The sequence below is a fragment of the Solanum pennellii genome, chromosome 2, assembly GCF_001406875.1.
Source record: "Solanum pennellii chromosome 2, SPENNV200".
Lineage (NCBI taxonomy): Eukaryota > Viridiplantae > Streptophyta > Magnoliopsida > Solanales > Solanaceae > Solanum > Solanum pennellii.
Window position 1 is genome coordinate 31,684,561 of NC_028638.1, and position 13,206 is coordinate 31,697,766.

The window sequence follows — 13,206 nt, forward strand, 5'->3', positions numbered from 1 at the left end:
TATATATATATATATATATATATATATATATAAACTTGACACATGCGCCGCACGTGTGTGTCAATCATCAATCTAGTTTAATAATGATTTATACACACATTTATTTATAAAAATATATATATAATATATTCATAATCTAGCTCTTAGATATGTAATATGTAATATTATTCTAGGGTATATATTTATTTCAATAAAATATTAAAACGAGAATATGGACGAATTTTACATATAAGTGTTGTAGTAGGAAACGATATGTGAAAGAAAATGAAAAACAGATCTTGGATAATTATGTGGTGAGGGTAGGACACGAGTCAAGAAAAATGACGACGAAGGAATATCGTGTGAATTGCAATGGTATGTTTCAATCTAGGAAGTGTTAATCTTAGGCTTAAATAAGAGAGCCTTCTTCAGTTTGTGTCAAACCATTAATATTATTTATTTATGTTTTAAGAGAAAGATGAGAAACAAAGGGAGAGAATGCAAATGAATGAGTTTTTTGTGAAATCAAATGTTGATGGCTTCTGTACATATAGTGAGAAGTGGAGTTTGGGTGATAAATAGAAAGGGGATTGACTAATTTTAGAGATAGTTTAACTTTAATTATCGTATTGCACATCTTTGAAATTTTATTAAGGTTTTATTGGGTTCAATAATTTAAAGAAGAGCTTTCGATAAATAAATAAATTTTGAGAAGTAAAGAAAGAAAGAGTGTAAACAAATGAGTTTTTTTGTGAAATCGAATGTTGACGGCTTATGATATATAATGAAAAGTGTAGTTATAATCGATATGAGATTGAGAATTTTAGAGACAATTTAACTTTAATATTAGTAGTGCATAGATTTTAAAATTATATTAAGGTGTAATTGAGTTAATAATTTAATTTAATATATATATATACACATTTGTATCTGTCTTTCTCATAAAGAGAACAAAACTTCCTCCCGTTTGGAAGTCTGTCTTTATTCGCTGCTCCTGCTCGTCAAGTAGCTGCTACTGTGATCATATCTGTTGTTCGCAAATCCGCTCAAGCAAGCCTGTCCCGAGCCGTGTACCGCCCCACAAGGCGGTACATTAAAATCCGACAATTCCAACAACGCAGCAGCATCACATCAAAGCTCGGAGGGTCAAAAGCCTTGCCAAACTCCCTCCCAACCGATGGGTGTTTCTTGTAGGCAAGGATGAACTTGCCATGCTCACCATGTCTAGCCAATAACTTGAAGACAAAATCTGTGCAGCAGACTGGCCAAGTGGCAATAAAGCAGAAAAGCAAAACTGCCACCCTTTTCAGCCTTCTAGAGGCTGCCACTTGTAACATTTCCTTTTGAATTACTTCCCAAACGTTTTTAGCTTACTTAGGAGCCTTTGTATATTGCTTTAAGTAGAATATCAGATAGCATACTTTGCATCTCATACTTTGTATATCCTCTTGTAAAGACTCGGAAGAAATATTGAAAATTGGCTCTTGCCTCCCAAAGACTTTGCCTTCCTTGCTTGCTTTCTTTACTGTTTGTGGATTTGTTTGTTGACTTTCTTGCTTATCGTTCCTTGTGTGTTTGGTTGGCTGTTGGACTGAGTTTTGAAGAGCCGTGCAAGCCTTCATATACTGTCCTAGGAGGTGAAAATTTGACCCCGTGACAAGTGGTATCAGAGCATCGGTTGAAGCAAGACGTCGAAGTCCCAACGGAATGAGGAGGTTGTTCAAGACAAGGAGCCAGAAGTTCGGAGGGAACCTTCCAAGAAACGTGACAAGAGCAAGGTAAGAGAACCTTCTTGTAACCCTTCTATTGGTGGTAGAGCTGCTGTTGAAGAGGAGGAAGGTGCGGACAACAGCCAACTCGATGAGAGAATCATCGGAGTTGAGGTGGGGTTGTCGGCCTTAAAGAGGAGGATTGATGTCGTTGAGAACAACTTTAGTTCCCTCGAATCCGTAGCCAATGAAGGGATGGACGAGGTGAAGAACAACCTTGTTGAGCTTGAGGTTGTTCAAAAAGAGGGGTTGTCCACCCTCGAACTCAAGCTCAACGAGGCCATTTCTTCCCTTCAAAGAGAGGTGGAGGCGCTAAGAAGGCAGGTTGATGAGGCTGCCGAGATGGGGGTTCCTACTCCCGTTACTGTCCGTGAGACACGCATTGAGGCTCCCAAACCCAAGGAATTTCGTGGGGAAAGGAGTTCTCAAGACGTGGAGAATTTCTTGTGGCAGATGGATGTCTATTTCGAGCACGTAGACATGCACAACGAAGCTGCCAAGATTAGAACGGCAGCCATGTATTTGACGGATACAGCCATGCTGTGGTGGTGACGGAAGAAGGCAGACATGGAGAAGGGTGTTTGCTGTATTGACGGATAGGAGCAGTTCAAAGTTGAACTCAAACGTCAGTTCTACCCTCAAAATGTCGTTCACGAAGCCCGTCGGAGGTTGAGGGAGTTGATAACATTTCCTTTTGAATTACTTCCCAAACGTTTTTAGCTTACTTAGGAGCCTTTGTATATTGTTTTAAGTAGAATATCAGATAGCATACTTTGAATCTCATACTTTGTATATCCTCTTGTAAAGACTTGGAAGAAATATTGAAAATTGGCTCTTGCCTCCCAAAGACTTTGCCTTCCTTGCTTGCTTTCTTTACTGTTTGTGGCTTTGTTTGTTGACTGTCTTGTTATCGTTCCTTGTGTGATTGGTTGGCTGTTGGACTGAGTTTTGAAGAGCTGTGCAAGCCTTCATATACTGTCCTAGGAGGTGAAAATTTGACCCCGTGACAATTGGTATCAGAGAATCGGTTGAAGCATGACGTCGAAGTCCCAACGGAATGAGGAGGTTGTTCAAGACAAGGAGCCAGAAGTTAGGAGGGAACCTTCCTAGAAACGTGACAAGAGCAAGGTAAGAGAACCTTCTTGTAACCCTTCTCTTGGTGGTAGAGCTGCTGTTGAAGAGGAGGAAGGTGCGGACAACAGCCAACTCAATGAGAGAATCATCGGAGTTGAGGTAGGGTTGTCGGCCTTAAACAGGAGGATTGTTGTCGTTGAGAACAACTTTAGTTCCCTCGAATCCGTAGCCATTGAAGGGCTGGACGAGGTGAAGAAAAACCTTGTTGAGCTTGAGGATGTTCTAAAAGAGGGTTTGTCCACCCTCGAACTCAAGCTCAACGAGGCCATCTCTTCCCTTCAAAGAGAGGTGGGGGCACTAAGAAGGCAGGTTGATGAGGCTGCCGAGATGGGGGTTCCTACTCCCGTTACTGTCCGTGAGACACGCATTGAGGCTCCCAAACCCAGGGAATTTCGTAGGGAAAGGAGTGCTCAAGACGTGGAGAATTTCTTGTGGCAGATGGATGTCTATTTCGAGCACGTAGACATGCACAACGAAGCTGCCAAGATTAGAACGGCAGCCATGTATTTGACGGATACAGCCATGCTGTGGTGGCGACGGAAGAAGGCAGACATGGAGAAGGGTGTTTGCTGTATTGACGGATAGGAGCAGTTCAAAGTTGAACTCAAACGTCAGTTCTACCCTCAAAATGTCGTTCACGAAGCCCGTCGAAGGTTGAGGGAGTTGAGACAAACTTCCTCCATTCGGGACTATGTTAAGGAGTTCACGAAGTTAACACTTCAAATTCCTAGCCTGACCAGTGAGGACTTGCTATTTTATTTTCTAGATGGCCTTCAAAACTGGGCCAAGCAAGAGCTTCAAAGACGTCAAGTTCATGACGTGGATGAGGCGATAGTGGTGGCGGAATCGCTCAACGATTTCCAGGCAGATGCGGCAAAGGGGAGGGATAACCGGAGCAAAACTATTCCTCCCAAGGTTGACAACAACAGGAGCAGAAACAGACCAAATCCAAACCGAGGCAGCGACACGAGGGGTAACACTCGTGATCAACCTTCCAATTTCGGAAAGAATTATGAGGACCGCAAGAGAGGCGCCCCTCATCGGGAAGGTTGTTATATTTGTGGGGAGACGACCCACGCTGCTCGTTATTGTCCGTCATTGAGAAAATTGAATGCTATGGTGGCTGCCGAAAAGCAGCAAGAGAAGGCTGCGACGTAAACCGGAAGTTCTGTCGGGGACGGGGGCAGAATAGCGCGACGGACAAGGGCAAGAACGTTGCTGTTGGCATGTTCAATCACATGGCTTTGATTAACCATATTTCTATTGCTGCTTTGGCTGCCAAACCGGCTAGTATCAAGCCGAGGGAATCACTGTTTGTCGATGCCAAGTTGAATGGCAAAGACGTGCGGATTATGGTGGACACCAGTGCAACACATAACTTCATGACGGAGCAGAAGGCCAAGGAGCTTGGCCTGAATTATATTGCTAGCAACACCAAACTGAAGACAGTCAATGCCACTCCAACTTCCGTCCATGGCTTTTCTCCTAAAGTCCCCATTGATTTAGGAGAGTGGACGGGGCAGACCGACTTCACCATTGCCCCTATGGATGTGTTTGATGTAATTTTTGGTCTGGACTTTTGGTATGAAGTTATTGCGTTCATCTCACCGCGTCACAACCAGCTGCACATCAGCGACATCGGGGCTCATGCGTGGTACCCCTTATTCGGGTACCACAAAACGGGATGCAACTATCGGCGATGCAGATTATTAAGGGTTTCAAGAGAGGTGAACCAAACTTTCTTGCTACCCTTGTTGGAGGCGTCAAAGGCTGTCCCGAGGTAGTTCCATTGCCGCATTGCATTGAGCAGGTTCTTAGCAACAACAAGGACGTGATGTCAGAAGAGCTTCCCCAACGGCTGCCACCCCGAAGTGAAGTTGATCACCAGATTGAGTTGGTTCCCGGGGCAAAGCCGCCTGCCATGACGCCTTATCGTATGGCGCCCCCGAAACTTGAAGAATTAAGGAAGCAGCTCAAGGAGTTGCTTGATTCGGGACACATCGGGCCGTTGAAGGCGCCATTTGGTGCGCCTGTTTTGTTCCAAAAGAAGAAGGACGGGACGCTGCGTTTATGCATTGACTACCGGGCCCCCAACAAGGTTACGGTGAAGAACAAGTACCCCGTTCCCTTGATTGCTGATTTGTTTGATAGATTGGGACAGGCCAAGGTGTTCACGAAGATGGACTAGAGGAAGGGTTATCACCAAGTTCGTATTTTCGAAGGTGATGAACCCAAGACAACTCGTGTGACGCACTATGGTGCATTCGAGTGGCTGGTTATGCCCTTTGGCTTGACGAATGCACCGGTGACGTTCTGTACATTGATGAACAAACTGTTCCACCCATATTTGGACCAGTTTGTTGTTATTTATTTAGACGACATCGTCGTCTATAGCAACAACATGGAGGACCATGTGGAGCACTTGTGTAAAGTGTTTAAAGTCTTGCGCGACAATGAATTGTGCGTGAAGCGAGAGAAATGCAGCTTCGCCCAACCGACTGTCCAATTCCTCGGGCATACAATCAGCCACGGCGAGATAAGGATGGATGGCGACAAGGTGGATGCTATCAAGAATTGGGAGGCTCCAACGAAGGTACCAGAATTGCGGTCCTTCCTTGGCCTTGCCAACTATTATCGCCGCTTCATTTTCAACTACTCAGCCATTGCAGCCCCACTCACGGATTTGCTGAAAAAGAATCGTGATTGGGAGTGGACGGATGCTTGCCAAGCTGCCTTCGAGAGGCTGAAGGCTGCTGTGACGGAAGAGCCTGTTTTGGCCTTGCCTGATTTCTCTAAGGCGTTCGAAGTCCACACTGATGCGTCGGACTATGCTATTGGTGGCGTCCTAATGCAAGAGGGTCACCCAATAGCCTTTGAGAGTAAAAAGTTGAATGAGGCGGAGCGGCGGTATTCGACTCATGAGAAGGAGATGACGGCCGTAGTTCATTGCCTTAGAACTTGGCGTCACTATGTATTGGGTGCTCCCTTTGTCGTCAAGATGGACAACGTCGCGACGACGTACTTCCAGTCCCAAAAGAAGCTGTCCGCTAAGAAAGCCCGTTGGCAGGACTTCTTGGCAAAATTCAACTTCACTTTGGAGTACAAGCGGGGAAAGCAAATGTGGTGGCCGACGCTCTTAGTCGCAAGGCTTCTTTGACTGCCATTGTGAGCTCGAGTTGCAGCTCACTTGTTGAAGAGATAAAGGAGGGATTGCAGCACGATCCAGTAGTCAAACAACTCTTTGCCTTGGCCCAACAAGGAAAGACAAAGAAGTTCTGGGAAGAAGATGGTCTGCTCTATACTACGGGCAGACGTGTGTACGTTCCGAAGTGGGCTAACCTTCGGCGTACATTGATCAAAGAGGGGCACGACTCTGCTTGGGCTGGTCACCCTGGACAGAAGAGAACCTTAGCCTTGATAGAGGCTTCTTACTATTGGCCTCGGATGCGGGACGACATCGAGGCGTATGTGCGGACTTGTCTGATTTGCCAACAAGACAAGGTCGAGACAAAGGTGCCGGGTGGATTGCTTGAGCCGCTGCCCATTGCTGAAAAACCTTNCGGATGCGGGACGACATCGAGGCGTATGTGCGGACTTGTCTGATTTGCCAACAAGACAAGGTCGAGACAAAGGTGACGGGTGGATTGCTTGAGCCGCTGCCCATTGCTGAAAAACCTTGGGATAGCGTCACGATTGACTTCATCACTTGCTTGCCGAACTCGGAGGGGTTTCGGACGATTATGGTCGTGGTTGATCGCTTCTCCAAGTATGCTACATTCACTGCCACGACGGCCAATTGCAAGGCTAAGAAGGCAGCCCGGATCTTTTTGCGAGACGTCGTCAAGTACTGGGGCATCCCTAAGCATATTATTAGTGATCGGGATCCTCGATTCACTGGCACCTTCTGGAGGGAATTGTTCAGTCTCTTGGGGTCGGAATTACACTTTTCAACCAGCTTCCACCCTCAAACAGACGGGCAGACTGAGCGGATCAACGCGCTCTTGGAGTGCTACTTGCGGCACTATGTTAGTGCCAACCAAAAGGATTGGGACAAGCTACTGGACACTGCCCAATTCTCTTACAATTTGCAGCGGAGTGAGGCGACGGGGAGGAGTCCCTTTGAGTTAGCAACAGTGCAGCAGCCAAATACGCCCCAATCCTTGTCCGTTGATGCCAGTTTGAAGAGTCTGGGTGCCTATCATATGGCGAAAGCCTGGGAGGAGCAGGTCGACCTTGCACGGTCGTATCTTGATAAGGCAGCCCGGAAGATGAAGAAGTTTTCTGATCAGAAGCGGCGTCCGGTGGATTATCGAATTTGGGATCGAGTTATGGTGAAACTCAACCCAAGACAATTCAAATCGTTGCGGAGTGTGAATCAAAACTTGATTCGCAAATATGAGGGGCCTTTTGAGATCGTTGCCAAGGCTGGTAGATTTCATATCGGGTTGACATGCCCCATCACTTGAAGATACACCCCGTCTTCCATGCGAGCCAATTGAAACCATATTTTGAAGACGTGGAAGACAAAGAGCGGGGGCAGTCCGGGAGAGCTAGAATCTTCATTACAACGCCTTCCGTGGACAAGCAAAATTGAGGCCATCATTGATCATCAACTTGTTCGGGGAAAGGGCTGGAACAACTCTAGTTCGCAGTTCCTAGTTCACTGGAAAGGGACAGCACCAGAGGAGGCAACGTGGGAAAAATACGAGGACTTGTGGCAGTTTCGCAAAAAAGTCCACCAGTACTTGCAGTTGTGTAGCGTCGGGGTCGTCGCCAATTCAGGTGGGGGAGCGTGTACCGCCCCTCAAGGCGGTACATTAAAATTCGACAATTCCAACAATGCAGCAGCATCACATCAAAGCTCGGAGGGTCAAGAGCCTTGCCAAACTCCCTCCCAACCGATGGGGGTTTCTTGTAGGCAAGGATGAACTTGCCATGCTCACCATGTCTAGCCAATAACTTGAAGACAAAATCTGTGCAGCAGACTGACCAAGGGGCAATAAAGCAGAAAAGCAAAACTGCCACCCTTTTCAGCCTTCTAGAGGCTGCCACTTGTAACATTTCCTTTTGAATTACTTCCCAAACGTTTTTAGCTTACTTAGGAGCCTTTGTATATTGTTTTAAGTAGAATATCAGATAGCATACTTTGCATCTCATACTTTGTATATCCTCTTGTAAAGACTTGGAAGAAATATTGAAAATTGGCTCTTGCCTCCCAAAGACTTTGCCTTCCTTGCTTGCTTTCTTTACTGTTTGTGGCTTTGTTTGTTGACTGTCTTGTTATCGTTCCTTGTGTGATTGGTTGGCTGTTGGACTGAGTTTTGAAGAGCTGTGCAAGCCTTCATATACTGTCCTAGGAGGTGAAAATTTGACCCCGTGACAATTGGTATCAGAGAATCGGTTGAAGCATGACGTCGAAGTCCCAACGGAATGAGGAGGTTGTTCAAGACAAGGAGCCAGAAGTTAGGAGGGAACCTTCCTAGAAACGTGACAAGAGCAAGGTAAGAGAACCTTCTTGTAACCCTTCTCTTGGTGGTAGAGCTGCTGTTGAAGAGGAGGAAGGTGCGGACAACAGCCAACTCAATGAGAGAATCATCGGAGTTGAGGTAGGGTTGTCGGCCTTAAACAGGAGGATTGTTGTCGTTGAGAACAACTTTAGTTCCCTCGAATCCGTAGCCATTGAAGGGCTGGACGAGGTGAAGAAAAACCTTGTTGAGCTTGAGGATGTTCTAAAAGAGGGTTTGTCCACCCTCGAACTCAAGCTCAACGAGGCCATCTCTTCCCTTCAAAGAGAGGTGGGGGCACTAAGAAGGCAGGTTGATGAGGCTGCCGAGATGGGGGTTCCTACTCCCGTTACTGTCCGTGAGACACGCATTGAGGCTCCCAAACCCAGGGAATTTCGTAGGGAAAGGAGTGCTCAAGACGTGGAGAATTTCTTGTGGCAGATGGATGTCTATTTCGAGCACGTAGACATGCACAACGAAGCTGCCAAGATTAGAACGGCAGCCATGTATTTGACGGATACAGCCATGCTGTGGTGGCGACGGAAGAAGGCAGACATGGAGAAGGGTGTTTGCTGTATTGACGGATAGGAGCAGTTCAAAGTTGAACTCAAACGTCAGTTCTACCCTCAAAATGTCGTTCACGAAGCCCGTCGAAGGTTGAGGGAGTTGAGACAAACTTCCTCCATTCGGGACTATGTTAAGGAGTTCACGAAGTTAACACTTCAAATTCCTAGCCTGACCAGTGAGGACTTGCTATTTTATTTTCTAGATGGCCTTCAAAACTGGGCCAAGCAAGAGCTTCAAAGACGTCAAGTTCATGACGTGGATGAGGCGATAGTGGTGGCGGAATCGCTCAACGATTTCCAGGCAGATGCGGCAAAGGGGAGGGATAACCGGAGCAAAACTATTCCTCCCAAGGTTGACAACAACAGGAGCAGAAACAGACCAAATCCAAATCGAGGCAGCGACACGAGGGGTAACACTCGTGATCAATCTTCCAATTTCCAAAAGAATTATGAGGACCGCAAGAGAGGCGCCCCTCATTGGGAAGGTTGTTATATTTGTGGGGAGACGACCCACGCTGCTCGTTATTGTACGTCATTGAGAAAATTGAATGCTATGGTGGCTGCCGAAAAGCAGCAAGAGAAGGCTGCGACGTAAATCGGAAGTTCTGCCGGGGACGGGGGCAGAATAGCGCGACGGACAAGGGCAAGAACGTTGCTGTTGGCATGTTCAACCACATGGCTTTGATTAACCATATTTCTATTGCTGCTTTGGCTGCCAAACCGGCTAGTATCAAGCCGAGGGAATCACTGTTTGTCGATGCCAAGTTGAATGGCAAAGACGTGCGGATTATGGTGGACACCGGTGCAACACATAACTTCATGACGGAGCAGAAGGCCAAGGAGCTTGGCCTGAATTATATTGCCAGCAACACCAAACTGAAGACAGTCAATGCCACTCCAACTTCCGTCCATGGCTTTGCTCCTAAAGTCCCCATTGATTTAGGAGAGTGGACGGGGCAGATCGACTTCACCATTGCCCCTATGGATGTGTTTGATGTAATTTTGGGGCTGGACTTTTGGTATGAAGTTAATGCGTTCATCTCACCGCGTCACAACCAGCTGCACATCAGCGACATCGGAGGCTCATGCGTGGTACCCCTTATTCGGGTACCACAAAACGGGATGCAACTATCGGCGATGTAGATTATTAAGGGTTTCAAGAGAGGTGAACCAACCTTTCTTGCTACCCTTGTTGGAGGCGTCAAAGGCTGTCCCGAGGCAGTTCCATTGCCGCATTGCATTGAGCAGGTTCTTAGCAACAACAAGGACGTGATGCCAGAAGAGCTTCCCCAATGGCTGCCACCCCGAAGTGAAGTTGATCACCAGATTGAGTTGGTTCCCGGGGCAAAGCCGTCTGCCATGACGCCTTATCGTATGGCGCCCCCGAAACTGGAAGAATTAAGGAAGCAGCTCAAGGAGTTGCTTGATTCGGGACACATCAGGCCGTCGAAGGCGCCATTTGGTGCGCCTGTTTTGTTCCAAAAGAAGAAGGACGGGACGCTGCGCTTATGCATTGACTACCGGGCCCTAAACAAGGTTACGGTGAAGAACAAGTACCCCGTTCCCTTGATTGCTGATTTGTTTGATAGATTGGGACAGGCCAAGGTGTTCACGAAGATGGACTAGAGGAAGGGTTATCACCAAGTTCGGATTGCCGAAGGTGATGAACCCAAGACAACTTTTGTGACGCGCTATGGTGCATTCGAGTGGCTGGTTATGCCCTTTGGCTTTACGAATGCACCGGTGACGTTCTGTACATTGATGAACAAACTGTTCCACCCATATTTGGACCAGTTTGTGGTTATTTATTTAGACGACATCGTCGTCTATAGCAACAGCATGGAGGACCATGTGGAGCACTTGTGCAAAGTGTTCAAAGTCTTGCGCGACAATGAATTGTGCATGAATCAAGAGAAATGCAGCTTCGCCCAACCGAATGTCCAATTCCTCGGGCATACAATCAGCCACGGCGAGATAAGGATGGATGGCGACAAGGTGGATGCTATCGAGAATTGGGAGGCTCCAACGAAGGTACCAGAATTGCGGTCCTTCCTTGGCCTTGCCAACTATTATCGCCGCTTCATTTTCAACTACTCAGCCGTTGCAGCCCCACTCACGGATTTGCTGAAAAAGAATCGTGATTGGGAGTGGACAGATGCTTGCCAAGCTGCCTTCGAGAGGCTGAAGGCTGCTGTGACGGAAGAGCCTGTTTTGGCCTTGCCTGATTTCTCTAAGGCGTTCGAAGTCCACACTGATGCGTCGGACTATGCTATTGGTGGCGTCCTAATGCAAGAGGGTCACCCAATAGCCTTTGAGAGTAAAAAGTTGAATGAGGCGGAGCGGCGGTATTCGACTCATGAGAAGGAGATGACGGCCGTAGTTCATNCCACCCAATAGCCTTTGAGAGCAGAAAGTTGAATGAGGCGGAGCGGCGGTATTCGACTCATGAGAAGGAGATGACGGCCGTAGTTCATTGCCTTAGAACTTGGCGTCACTATGTATTGGGTGCTCCCTTTGTCGTCAAGATGGACAACGTCGCGACGACGTACTTCCAGTCCCAAAAGAAGCTGTCCGCTAAGAAAGCCCGTTGGCAGGACTTCTTGGCAAAATTCAACTTCACTTTGGAGTACAAGCGGGGAAAGCAAATGTGGTGGCCGACGCTCTTAGTCGCAAGGCTTCTTTGACTGCCATTGTGAGCTCGAGTTGCAGCTCACTTGTTGAAGAGATAAAGGAGGGATTGCAGCACGATCCAGTAGTCAAACAACTCTTTGCCTTGGCCCAACAAGGAAAGACAAAGAAGTTCTGGGAAGAAGATGGTCTGCTCTATACTACGGGCAGACGTGTGTACGTTCCGAAGTGGGCTAACCTTCGGCGTACATTGATCAAAGAGGGGCACGACTCTGCTTGGGCTGGTCACCCTGGACAGAAGAGAACCTTAGCCTTGATAGAGGCTTCTTACTATTGGCCTCGGATGCGGGACGACATCGAGGCGTATGTGCGGACTTGTCTGATTTGCCAACAAGACAAGGTCGAGACAAAGGTGCCGGGTGGATTGCTTGAGCCGCTGCCCATTGCTGAAAAACCTTACCTTGTCACGGGGTCAATTTTTTCACCTCGTGGGACAGTAGTGAAGGCTTTCACGGATCTTCAAAACTCAGTCCAACCAAACACACAAGGAACAATAAGCAAGACAGTCCACAAACAAAGCCACAAACGGTAAAGAAAGCAAGTAAGGAAGACAAGTCTTTGGGAGGCCAAAATGCCAATTTTCCAATATTTCTTCCAAGTCTTTACAAGAGGATATACAAGCTATGAGTGTATATATATATATATATATATATATATATAAACTTGACACATGTATGTCAATTTAAAATCTAGTTTCAATTAAGAAAAATAATAATTTATATGCACTTTACTCATTAAAAAAATTATAACATTCATCATCTTAGATATATAATATATAATGTTATACTAGAAAATATATTTATTTCAATAAAATATTAAAATGAGAATGTAGACGAATTTTATACATAAGTGTTGCAGTAGGAAACATTATGTGAAAGAAAATGAAAAACAGATCTTGGATAATTATGTGGTGAGGGTAGGACATGAGTAAAGGAAAATGACGGCGAAGGAATATCGTGTGCATTGCAATGGTATGTTTCAATCTAGGAAGTGTTAATCTTAGGCTTAAATGAGAGAGCCTTCTTCAGTTTGTGTCAAACCATTAATATTATTTATTTATGTTTTAAGAGAAAGATGAGAAACAAAGGGAGAGAATGCAAATGAATGAGTTTTTTGTGAAATCAAATGTTGATGGCTTCTGTATATATAGTGAGAAGTGGAGTTTGGGTGATAAATAGAAAGGGGATTGACTAATTTTAGAGATAGTTTAACTTTAATTATCGTAGTGCACATCTTTGAAAATTTTATTAAGGTTTCATTGGGTTCAATAATTTAAAGAAGAGCTTTCGATAAATAAATAAATTTTGAGAAGTAAAAAAAGAAGAGTTTAACAATTGAGTTTTTTCGTGAAATCGGATGATGATGGCTTATTATATATAATGAAAAGTGTAGCTATAATAGATATGAGATTGAGAATTTTAGAGACATTTAACTTTAATATTAGTAGTGCATATATTTTAAAATTATATTAAGGTGTAATTGAGTTAATAATTTAATTTATAGAAGAGCTTTCAAAAAGTCATTTAATTTTTTTCTTTTGATTTTTTTTAATTTTATATATATATA